At 40.3% G+C, this 13,335-nt stretch overlaps 1 protein-coding gene and 1 pseudogene across 2 annotated transcripts in view; one reads left to right on the forward strand and one right to left on the reverse strand.

The window, feature by feature from the left end:
• The window catches only part of SUMF1 (sulfatase modifying factor 1), an 88,443-nt gene that overhangs the window by 55,925 nt on the left and 19,183 nt on the right, over positions 1-13,335 (forward strand). The window lies entirely within an intron of this gene.
• On the reverse strand, positions 79-9,473 carry LOC112908883 (histone deacetylase complex subunit SAP18 pseudogene; annotated as a pseudogene).

Raw genomic sequence — 13,335 nt, forward strand, 5'->3', positions numbered from 1 at the left:
AGGGAGGCTGTAAGTCTTTTTTTTTTTTTTTTTTTTTTTTGAGGGAAGGAAAAAAGAAAAAGAATTTATTTTACATAACTGATTGAAAAATAATTCAAGAAATAGTAAATAAAACTTAATATGGTCTCATGCACCCTGAAGGAGGTGGTACCTGATTTGGAGGTGTGATTGCTATGTCCAGATAGTCTCCTATTTGGAACTTCTGTGACTGCAGGGTCATGGAGTCATCAGTCCCCTTCATCCCAGACATGGTGCTGCCAATCTCCTTTACTCGATAGCCAGGCCTTTTAGGATCTGGAAAAACAATTGCAAAATTGAAGTGTGTGCCCTTCTTTCTAGCTTCTGGGTAGACTTCTTTTACTAAATAGTCAGTTCTTTCAATGTTGCATCTATCCAAGTGTAGATCTGGAGCTTGCTGGATGGCACGTTTCCGTGGGAAAACTCGTCCATTCGGTGGTGGCGGCCGTTATTGGTGGTGAAAACACGAAGCAGCAGCAGCAGCGGGCACGTTTTCTCCCGATTGGTTTCTCCGGCTCCTTCTTAATTTCCTCCTGGGTAGCGCGCGAGTCTATCGCCATCTTCCTCCTACGGCCGGGAGGCTGTAAGTCTTGTCTGCAGTTTCTACTCTACTTGTTTTGAATGACATTCTGAGCCCTTGGCCATCACACACGGCACATGCCTTCCCTCTGACCTGAGATCCATATGTAGAGTGTCCTGGCAGGTTCCAAATTTGTCAGTCCTGCTCAAATACTTCTTTTCCATTGGATGATTGCCCTTGGAACTTGGACTTAAATTACTTTTGTCCATCCTCTAAACTCCACACTTAATTGTTCCTTTTTCCACTGATCCTTCTTCTGGCCTCTTGCCACTGCATGAATGAATGAATTTTGTGTAGCAAAAATGTTAGACTCCTGCTTTAGCCTGTCTCCTAGTTGTTCTCTGCCAATGGCGTGTGACTGTCCTTGTTTCAGCCTGGGAAAACTCGGTAAATAGCACATCATTGTTCTTAGTTGAGTCTGCAAGACCCAGTGACTGCCCCAACAACAGTTTAATTAATGCAGCAAGCAGTCATCAAGTAGCTAGGTTGTACTAGGAAGACCTGATGGAGGATTTGTACCTGCTCTAAGGACCTCATTCACATATTTTTAATGAGGATGTTTCAGGGGCATGAGTAAATCAATTTGAAAGAAAAATAACCTAGTGTTAAAAATGAAAAAAAAGCATTAAAGTGTTAATGAAGTTGAGTTAAACTTCATGATAAATTAATATGGTTTACATTGTTTTTTTAAACATTTTATTTATTTATTCATGGGAGACACAGAGAGAGACACAGAGAGAGAGAGAGAGAGAGAGAGACAGAGGCGGAGACACAGGCAGAGGGAGAAGCAGGCTCCATGCAGAGAGCCTGATGTGGGACTCGATCCCAGGTCTCCAGGATCAGGCCCTGGGCTGAAGGCAGCACTAAACCTCTGAGCCACCTGGGCTGCCCTATGGTTTACATTGTATTTAGTATGTGCCAAGAGGAAAGCAGGGTGATCAAAATATCACTATCTCAGGACTGTGTTTGGAAAAGAATTTTATCTTTTTCTTCCAAGTGGAAGGTGGAAATCATTCTGGAGGAAAAGCTAATGTTTATCCACTGCCACTTTTCTTCGTGGTTCTTGAGCAAGGTTGATCATCCAACGACAGCAACTAAACCACTGAGAAATAGAAACAAGCTTGAATGTATATGGTTGAGATGTTTAGATCCCATAAACACATTTTCTTCAAACACATTATCTAAACACTTGCTTTTTGCTTGAAAAGAGTGAATGCTAATTCTAGTTGCTGTTTCAAAGATCGTAAAAATGCTGTTTGTTTCTACTTTACAATAAAATTACCTTTACAGCCTCATGTTACTATTGACTCTTCCTGAGCAAATAGAGTAGGACATTCAAATGTATTATGGCCTCCTCTCTCAGTTTGGAGGATCAGTGGATCTTAAAGGTGGGAAGTGAAAATCTCCAGCCTCTACCTCTGCAGAAATCCCTTCTTTGATACCCTGACAGCTATGGTCCTGCACCTGGGTCGTTGTTATCAGATGATCTCATTGTAGGGAGATTCCTCTGGCCAACCAAATCTCTCCTGATGCTTCATCTCATTCTGTACTTAGTGAGAACACAGAACACTTCTTCTCTCTGTCTTGTACGTGAAAGCTTTCCAGATACCTGAAGATAGTCACAGCCTGTGCCCCTTCATCTTTCTCTTTCTAGATAAGTATCCCCAACCTTCCAGTGCACCTTGAATTACTTGGTTTCCAATCCAAGGCAACCCCGGTTACATTCCTCTAAATAACATGACTGGGGGTGGGGGAGGAGGGAAGTCCCTTTTTCTCAATGAGCACCCACAATCATACTCAGTATTCTAGATGTTCCTTGACCCATGCTAATAATACTGCGGTTATCCTTTTTCATCATTCTCATCAGATCTCAAATTGTGTCAGTAGTTAAGAGGTGAGCCAGTGGAATCCAATAGAACTGGATTTGAATTTTGTTGGTTTGGTTCTGGCTAACCATTTGTAAGACGCTGGGCAAGTCCCTTAACTACTCTGGGACTCAGTTTGCTTCTTTCTTAAGTGGGGATGATTGTTACTTTAGAGACTTGTGAGGGAGGGTGAGAATGTTTGTGTCACCCAGCGCGATATTTGCAATAGCAAGTATGTGGCAGCTTCGGTTTCAATCATTATTAGTACTAGAGCAGTGTCATTGAGAGTCCTCCTACTTTTATTATGAGCAGTGTGGCAGCAACAGGAAGAGCAGCACCTCACTGTTGGCCCACTAGTAAGCTTGTAGCCAAATAAAACTTCCCCTCTCCCCCCTATATATATATAGATTTTAGGCTATGTCTCTTCAGATATTGTTGCCATACAGCTATTTTTTTATGTAAGTTTCTTTAAAGTAGTTTGAAGGGAAACTTTTTTGAATTTTTTTTCTATGTCTACAGCTGCATTTTGATACTTAGTGCAGAGTCTCTCATTTTTCCATGGGTTTCCATGGGTTTCCACCTTGAGAGACAGGCTGTGGAGATCATTGTGACTGTCAGCACTGTCATTTAAGGTAGTAGCTTTCCCTTCCAGCAGATGGATTTGGCTGTGCTTTTGTCATTGGTACACTGTGAAGGGGGGCTCAGTCCACATTTAGTGAGCACTTACTGTGTTCTGGGGCTATCTTGGGAATATAAAGATGCTTGAGACAGGCCTGGTGGTTAAGAAGCCTTTAGGATGGGTAGTGATCAGATAAATCAGCAGGCCCTATGGTAAGAATTGTTGCTGATGTGCTAGAAGTGGAAGCCTCCATTCTCTGCTGGTGGGAGCTGTGAGGGCATCGCTGAGGAGGTGCCATTTTGCATGGATGGCAGTGGTTGGTGAAGTCACTTTGCTACGTCCTTGACATCCAAACATAGGAAAGACAGTGTGCAGCCCTTTGAGGAAGTCACAGTAAGCAGAGAAGGGATTTTGTCTCTTCTCTTTCATTGCTTTCGTTTCCTTGAAGTAAGTACCCCCCACTGGTACCCTGAGCTGCAGATGCCCTGCACTCACCCTTCTCCATGCTCAGAGTGAAGGTAAAAATAGTGAGGTGTGTGTGTGTGTGTGCATATGTGTGTGCCTGTGTTTGTGTATGCTTGTTTTTTTTTAGTTTTGCTAACGTATATTTTTCCCATCGTTATGGGAGCTTGAGAGCCATTTAAAGGATTCCTATTAGATAACCAGTTAGGGGCCTTGGAGAGTGACTTGTAAATTGTCTTTCTTAGCTTGGTATGCTCGGTAAAAGGGCTTTTATGAGCTATCTTTTTCACAGTGTATGACCCTCCTGGGAGGGGAAAGCCATGGGCTCTAAGATTGGGAAGGCAGAAGGTCAACATAATGGATTGGGGTTATAACAGAGGTGTTAAATGAAAGAGGGAAGAGTTTGCTAATGTGATTATTTTCCATCTCAGTCAGGTTCTTCCTGCTGCACTGAATAGCAGAACCATTGTTGATGATGAAAGCAGAGGTCGATAGCCTGGGTTTCCATCTGAGGTTTAACTTGAAAATGTCATGGGGCCTTAGGTGAGTCATCCTGCCCTTGTCTGGCTTATTGCTTCATCTATACATTTTGCTAGGGATGTATCAAGTGATTCCTAGGGCACAATAAATTTGGGCCACTGCCCCAGCATCTGGTGCTGGCTTAGAGTGTAGGCAATGATGGATGGAGCAGCTGGCAGTAATGTGGTTAAGAGGACTGGTTTAAAAATGATCAGCCCTAGGTTCACATCCCACTTGATGGCATGGTGGCTTTGTGGGAAGACGACATCTTTGGACTCTGTTTCCTCATCTACAAAATGAAAGTAATAACCACATTTTAGGACATTGGGTTTTTCTGAGGATTAAAAAGAGATTAGAGCAGTTAGCACTTCGCACACCACATAGTCATTACTCTAGAGCCACTTATTGTTTTCCAGGTACCTCTCAGTTGGAACATTTCCTTTTTAAAAATCCTTTCCCAGCATTTCCTCTTGTTTTCCATTGGACCAGATTGAATTCTTTTTTCTTTCCTTTATTTAATAAACATTGAATGAATACGTGCTGTGTGCTAGGGGAAGGCATATACATCATAGCCCTTGCCTACAGAGAGTTTGAATTTCAAAATCCCCAATTATGATCCCTTACTTCTATGGCAATAGGATGTTTTTGCTCCACTAATGTTTGGGACGTCAGAACCAAAGCCCAGGTTTCTGGCTTCCTCTCAAAAGTTGTTTATTCTTTCCAGGCGCCTCTGTTTATCTGGAAAGGGCCAAGAAGAGACGTGTATAGTAGGACTTGCAGAGGCTTCCTTATTTATTTGGGTCCAAAGCTGAAAGACCAGGTCTGAGCAGCTTTTCTGGTCAGAGGGGTACTCACAAAATTCTAGGTGGAAGTAGGTCTACATAATGGGTCATTTGCAGAGGTTTCAGCCTATTTTGGTGTGCTCTAAGGTACGAATTGACAGCCAGAAGCTTAGACACTGCCTCCAGGACCAGACCCTCTCAACCAGGCATGGTGTCCTGTCTTCCACTCTATGGGCTTCCCATCCCGTCTTCTGCATACTTAGGCTCCCCTGGACAGTTTTCTTCGTGGTCTTATAATGCATCTCCCAATATTCTCCCCAGTATCTTATCCCCTAACTTTTGCTTAACATTTTCAGTCAGGGTCTCTATCTCATCATGCTTGGCAATCAACAAAAGCTAACTTAACATATGTGTATTTCCCAGCACACAGAATAATTCTCATCTTTATAGTTTTTATACACAGCAGTCCATAAACCAATTTCCCACGGCACTTCTCAATAAGAGGTGGAATTGTTCCCACTTGTTTAGGAAAATGAGTGAGGTCATCAACTTGAAGACAATCACCCAAGCCCTTTCCCATATTAACTTTCTAGATTATTAGTGTAAAGTGTGTTTTGGGTTCCAAAAGAAGAGATAGGCCTCAGACTCAGCATCCAGGTGTGATCATCTGCTTTTACCGTAGGCTGCCCAGAGGTTTTGTGAGGAGTCAAGTCAAAGTGCTTATTCTTTACATTTATAGGGCTTCCCTCCCCCTGAAAACCTCACAGTGCTTTTTCTCACAGTCTCTCTCCCTGTATTTTTCATACCCTCAAAATATTCCTGCTTGTGCAAAAGGAAGCATGTGGTCTTAGACTCATTTCTTATGATAATTCTTGGAGTAGAGGGAGGTGTTGACTTTGTCCCAGATTTTGAATTTGATGTTCAGAGTCAAGATTAAATCCTAGGTCTTCTGATCTTGAGACTTGTACAAGGTTTACCAGGCTCCAGATGTTATTTGAAAAACAAAACACGAAAGGCTACTTACTTCCTTGTAGTATTTTATCACAAATTGCCTACTTTAAGTCAGGAATTTCAGGAAGTGTTATAAATATGGAAGATAATTTAGGAGATGTGAATTGCTGTGTCATGCAGTGGCTTCTTCCAAAAGCAAGGGAGAGGCAGGGACTTATGCCTCTCATTCCTTCTATCTTGAGATTTTAAATCAGCTTCTTATCCTTATCTTCCTAATCTGTTATTTCCACTAAATTATTTTTAAAAATTATTGAGTTGGCAGATAAGCTTTTGTACCTAACATTTGACTTGTTAATTAATTGTAAAAGTAATATAGTGTCATTTTCCATTTCTATAGCCTTACCTTTCATGACTCCCTATGCCATAGTGTGACTCATTTGTTCTTTCCCTAAGGATCTGGAAATAAAACCATGTTATTGAGAAGAGAAAAATAGAACAGTTAAATCATCTTTTTTTTGCCAGGTTATTCTGGGATTTTTTTTTTCATGTGGATATGTAGACACATTTATAATATAGGCATATACATATCCACATGTGTGATTTCTATATATGTATATACTTTTATTCATTCAGGAAAATTTATTGGCAGTCCACTCAATGCCAGACTCATGTGCTGGGTTCTCGGAATCCAACAGACACAATTCCCTTGCCCTCATGGAGCTTACAGATTTAAGGAATCAAGCAAACTCATTTAATTACATATACATGCATATGTACTTAATTGTATGTATGGAAGAAATATAATATGTTAAAAAGCATGCATTTTTGGAGTTGGACCTTGTTTCCTAGCTTTAGCCTGCTACATTAAGTCACTTAAACTCTCACTCCGCTTCTTCATTGGTGTAGTTACTGAGAGGTTTTAGTAAGATAATGCAAAGAAAAAATTTTAATGTAGTGGCTGATATGCATTAAGTATTTGATGAATCTAATTATGACCACTATGTTTCATGTGTAATGACAAGTTAAATACAGCAAGTTAGCAAACTGTGAACTGATACCTCACTCTGAAGTTAAATCCATGGAAGACATTTGTTCTGGACCTTTATAGGGAAGTGATAAGGAGGTAAGCCATCTGGTAGTGTGCAGTTATAAATAACACTTCTTTCTGTGGACAGTCTCTAGTTTCTACCCACTAAAGGAAACACACATTACTTCTAATGAAGCAACAGAATGTATGGAATTGGGCTCTTACCACTTGTCCATTTTCTAAAGGTTGAAAATAAAATTGTGGAAGTCTTTAAGTATTCTTTGAAAATAATGTTTATCTATAAATACCATTTGGCAAAGATAATTGCTTATACTCTCTTCATAACTTAGTAATGAGTTGTCATTGATGAACACAGAAGGTTGTGAGAGTAAGAAAATGTGATAAATGAAATCTTTAGGAAGGCTACACTTTATTTTTCTCACTTCAAGCAGTGCTTAGAGCTGTATCTGACTTTGCAAGTAGGACTGACCAGTTTTATACGATCATTATGAGAGATGAAAGTTAATTGGGTCTGGAGCCAGCCTTTCAGCAGATATAATCTGTACCCTGTGATGTTGGTGGTTGAGGTAGTTCACCCAGAAGTTACCTTCCTTTAGGATGATACTGTGCATTGTTTAGGATGAGGTGTACTTTAGAACTAAGCCATTAGATAGACCATGAATGTCCTATTAGCATATTATGCCTTCTGAAATTAAAAAAAACAGCTGCATATTCCATATAGCAGATGATGAAAAAGTTAGTTCTTTGTTGCAGAGTTTCAGTGGGCTACTTACTTTCTCTTAATAGTTGCTGCTTCAGGGATCCCTGGGTGGCGCAGTGGTTTGGCGCTTGCCTTTGGCCCAGGGCACGATCCTGGAGACCCGGGATCGAATCCCACATCAGGCTCCCGGTGCATGGAGCCTGCTTCTCCCTCTGCCTATGTCTCTGCCTCTCTCTCTCTCTCTCTGTGACTATCATAAATAAATAAAAATTAAAAAAAAATTAAAAAAAAATTGTTGCTGCTTCCATATTTACATTGACTGGTTTCCATCCTAGATATTTCATGGTCTTTAACAATGGTGTTAAAATCTGCCGTTTATTTTCATAATTATTGTAGTCCATGCCTCTCAGCAGCTCATAAATACCCACCATTGATAGGTCAGAGTATAAACCATTTTCTTAGTACCTTGCTGCTCTTTCCTCTTTCTCTCACTTTCTCTCCTTTCTGCCAGGAAGTTGGATTGAGTGGCTCTAATAGTTGAGGCCTTGGCCACCTCACACCTATCAGGATGGCTACTATTTAAAAAACAGAAAATAATAAGTGATGATAAGGAGGTGGAGACATTGGAACTCAGCTCCCAACTATTCCTGGGAGTTGCTGTGGAAAACAGCATTGGTTTCCTCAAAATAGTGAAAATAGAATTATATGATCCAGCAGTTCCACTTTTGGATATATTTCCTAAAGAACTGAAAGCAGAGTCTTGAAGAGATATTTGTACACCCATTTTCATAGCAGCATTATTTGCCATAGCCAACAGGTAGAACCAACCCAGGTGTCCACTGATGGATGAATGGTTAATGAAAATATGGTACAAACATGTACCATGTGTTTACATGTAGCAATGAAATATTGTTTGGCCATAAAAAGGAAGAAAATTCTGACACAGGCTATCACATGGATGAACCTTGAAGACATTTTGCTAAGCGAAATATGCCAGTGACAAAAAGATAAATACTGTACGAGTCTGCTTAAATGAGGTACGTAGAACAGTCAGATTCATAGAAACAGAAAGAATGGTGGTTGTGCATTTAGCTCTTATGGTTGCCAAGGGATAATGGGGACTTGGTGTTTAATGGGTTGAGTTTCAGTTTTGCAAGATGAAAAGAGTGCTGGATTTGGGTGGTAGTGATGGTTGCACAACAGTTTGTACCTAATGCCACTGAACAGTATGTAGCTGACACTTAAACAACATGAGGGTTATTAAACAACATGAGGGTTAGGGTCACTGACCACCCAGCTAATCGAATATCCACATACAACTTTTGAGTCCTCCATTAGGGAACTATTGATGGCCTGCTATTGACCAAAAGCCTTACTGATAACATAACCAATTAACACACATTTTCTGTGTGATATATAGTATATATATTTGCGCTAGAAGCCCTAAATATATATATATATATATATTTTTTTTTTTTTTAAGATTTTATGTATTTATTCATGAGAGACACACAGAGAGAGGCAGAGACACAGGCAGAGGGAGAAGCAGGCTCCATGCAGGGAGCCTGACGTGGGACTCAACCCTAGGTCTCCAGGATCAGGCCCTGGGCTGAAGGTGGCACTAAACTGCTGAGCCACCTGGGCTGCCCAGTATACTATATTTTTACAATAAAATAAACTAGAGAAAAGGCAATGTTAATAAGTCAGAGAAAATACATTTATAGGACTACAGTGTGTTTTTTTGAAAAAAAATCTGCATATGAGTGGTTCTGTACAGTTCAAGCCCATGTTGATTGAAAGATCAACTTGTACTTAAAGATGAATGAAATGGTATGTTTTATGTTATGTGTATTTCACTACAAAAAAAAAAAAAAAGCTCAAGTTCTTGCACAAGGCACCTGAAAGATGCTTGTGTTGCTTACCTCTCATCTTGGCAAGAATTAGTAGAAAGGATCCCTGGAGGAAGTAAAGTGATTTGGGATGGAGAAACTTTAAGGTGGAAGGGTCTGGGGATATATCGACCAGGCTGTGTTGAATAGTGGTGAAGAAAGGACTTCGTAGGGCTTCTAGTGCAAAACCTGCATTTCATAAGTGAGGACACTCAGGCCAAGAATAAGGTGACAGAGCACAGACTGGCTTTCCTGCCTTCTTTGCCTGTATGGTGGCTCTCTGGTGATGCCTCTTGCCATGGCTCATCCTGTGGGATCTCTCAGTTTTCTTACTGGTACTTTCTGCATATAATCTGTCATAAACCCAGTGGTTTTCCCCCCCCAGAGTTAGCCTCAGACATTACAGACCAAAGGCCCAGTCCCACAAGTCTGCTTTTACTCCAGATGCCAGCTGCAAATGAGGTCATCACACTAGCCACACTTCTTCTGCCCAGCAGACTACAGACTTGGGGGTTCTCATGACCTCCTCCTCAGGCTTGGTAATTTCCTAGACCAATTCACAGTACTCAAGAAGTTACTTTACTTAGGATTACTGATTAATTATAAAGGGTACAAGGTAGAAATAGCCAAATAGAAGAAATGCTTAGGGAAAGGTGTAGAGGTGGAGTGGTACAAAGCTTTCATGCCCTTTCTAGGCCTGCCAGATTCCCAGCACATCACCAACTTGGTAGCTCTTTGAACTCTGTTGTTTAGAAGTTTTTTGGATGTTTAATTAAGGATGATTGATCAAATCATTGGCCATTGGTAATGGAACCCAGTGTCCTCCCTAGAGGTCAAGGGTGGGCCTGAAAGTTCCAACCCCTGTCCCTAATGAAACATCTCATTATCTTACAAAAGAAAGACAGTCATCACTTAGGAAATTCCAAGGGTTTTAGGAGCCATTTGCCAGAAACTAGGGACAAAGACCAAATGTCTATTTTTTATTATACCACAGAAAGGGATATATAGAAGATGAGAGATAGTGATGGTGGGTGGAGGGAGAGCATGATCTTTCAGCCCATCTGGTGAAGTACCATCTGACAGAGACACTAAATGGAGCATTGAAGCAAACCTTGCAGTCGTCTGAGGGAAGATGCAGGAAGAACTGTAAATGTAAAAGGACAGTAGTCCTGAGGGATTGAAGAAAAGGGGATATGAAACATGCCAGTATCATGTTGCCATAAAAAGCATGTCCACAAGTGGTCTTGTATCTTCACAAAAACACTTTCTACGTGTCTACCCAATATTGTGGTTCCTTGAAGTTTTATGGTGCCTATCATTTTTTTAGTAATGAAAGGAAAATGTTGAACTCCCTATTTATCACCTTGTTTCCGGGACATGATTTTTCCTTGGAAGTTTTTGAAAACCACCCCAGTCTATACACAACAGGCTTATGAAATGGAACAGTTGCTTCTGTTCCTTCTGGTATAAGGTTAAGACCCCCAAGCACAGTGTGGTCTGGGTCGGGGAAACCACCAAAGGCATCTGTGGTATCGGTCTAAGTGTGCATATATAAGTGGTAGGTGTTGCTGCTTTAAACGTGGATTTGTTCCTGAGCGAAATAGAACTGATATTATATGCTGAGAGAAGTAATTAAGAGAAGAACGTCTAAGAAGGAACATGTTTCAGCTGCATATACAAGAGCAATTGAATGTCTTTATTTTTTAAAAAATACGAACTCTAGACTCATCATTCTCCTTGGGTTTTAGTCTTTTTTTTTTTTTTTTTGCCACGAACTTGTGAAATACAGAGAGGTTCATGTGTGTGCTTCAAACTGAACTGTGGAATGATTTATTAAAAAAAACATGATACTGTATCAGCTCAGAAGGGCACATGGCAGGGGTTGAGTATGAGCCTACAGCCGGATGACCTGGACTTGAACCTTGACTTACTAGACATGTGACCTTGGACAGGCTGCTTAACCTTTCTGTCCCTTAAGTCTCGATTTGTAAAATGAAGCTAATGATTGAGTGTCTAAACATTTTTTCGTTTTTGGCTGTGCCTGGCATAATTGTTAATAGCTCTCCCCTTTAGTTCCCCAAAGTATCTTTATTGGACAATAAATTATTTGGTGGCCCTACCAATAATGGAACCTATATCAAAAGATCATTTTGAAGATTACAAACATTAAAAACAATCCCTGCTTAGAATATGTTCTCAGTAAGTACTAGTTGCTATTAGTAGCTTCTCTCACTAGAATCAGTGTTTTAAATATCCAGTAAGCAAGAAGCAAGAATTGTTACTGTGGACCTTGGGCCATGAAATGACATTTTTTTATTGGAAAATGGAGAAGTCACCACAATGTGAGCAAATTTAATACAATTTTGAAAATTCTCTTCCATTTTAAGCTAGCGTGGGTGAAACAAGCAGCATGGAAGAAATGGCTGTTTTCATTCATTTCACTAACAGGGTAATCACCACCCAGGGCATGCTGGTTTTACAGACAAAATACTATAGGAGTTGTTAATTTGGTTTTGTGTTTAATGTGCTGTTCTATCCAATCTAATCCCTAGTTTTTTTCTTTGACCTTTCTTTGGGCATCATGACTTTCTTCTCATGTAATGTGTAAAGCTAATTGCAGTTCCTTCTTCATAGGTCCTTGTGCTAGGGCATAAAGAAATTATACCTAACTGAAAAAGCTTTATTTGAAGTAATGGTCATCTACTTACTCTTAAAATCCTTTGACATGTTTGGCATTGGATAAAAAGAGTGAGTTATTGGGATTTGACTTTTCTTTATATGTGCATTTCTGGTGGAGTTACTGCTGAGCTTGGAAGACAGTCAAGCTGGACAGGCAGAGAAGTGAGTGGACCCCCACTCCTGGCCCCGTCACTTGCTGGCTGTGGGACCTTGGGCATTCCACTTATTTCATCTCTCTGAATTTCAGTATTTCTCATGTTTAAAATGGGAATAATGACACTTGCTGCTTCCTAAGGTTCTGGTGAGGCTCAAATGAGATTGCGAGTTAGCAAACAGTGGCCGAGAGTTCCTTTCTTTAAAAACTGGTTGAGGTGACTGAGATGCCTTTTAGAAGATACATGAGCAGAGGCTTGAAGAAAAAGTAGATAAAAATGTCGCTCCTGTTTGTGTGTTTCTGAGATGCGTGTTGAAGCAGCACTTCTTATTTATCCAGGTGCTCCTTCAGCATGCAGGAGGTACTGTGGATGGGCGACTGGATGATTTGTCTTTTATTCTAAACTTCAGGCTGCTGGAACCCAATTTGTGGGAGCCTGTGTGATCTGACAGCTTGAAGGCTCAACTGGAAATCAAGTGTGCAAGAGAGCCTTAGCTTTCAGCCAACCAGGGAAAAGAGAACTTAGCTCTCAAAGGAACATGCCCACTTCTCAGGGTTATAGAGTGGAGAATAAAATCTGCCCTTTTGAACTCCACTTTCCCCTGCACTCAGACTTCTGAGGAAGTCTGGGACTCCCAGCTGTCTGGGGCTCTGGAAGATGTAGTATTTTTCTTCTTTTAGTTTATCCTGGTTTATGATTTTCTTTCCTTTAACTTAAAAATTATTATAGAAAATTTCAAATATGTAGAAGTCAAGAGAATACATTATACCCCCATATGTCCTGCCTACCTAGTTTTCATAATCATCAATTCATGTACAATATTGTTTCATCTGTGTTTCCACCCACTAATCCTTGCTCCTCTCCTCCCCTGGATTATTTGAATAAGTGTCACACTTTATATTTTATTAAAAATACTAGTTTGTTTTTATTTTTAAAGAAGAGCATTACTATAGTATAATTGGCATAAATTGCACAAAACTAAAGTGTACTAGTTGATAAGTTTATATCTCAGTGTGTATGTGTGTATATATACATATATACACACACACAGATAAAAAAATATACACA

The sequence above is a fragment of the Vulpes vulpes genome, chromosome 9 (genome assembly GCF_048418805.1).
Source record: "Vulpes vulpes isolate BD-2025 chromosome 9, VulVul3, whole genome shotgun sequence".
Taxonomy (NCBI): Eukaryota; Metazoa; Chordata; class Mammalia; order Carnivora; family Canidae; genus Vulpes; species Vulpes vulpes.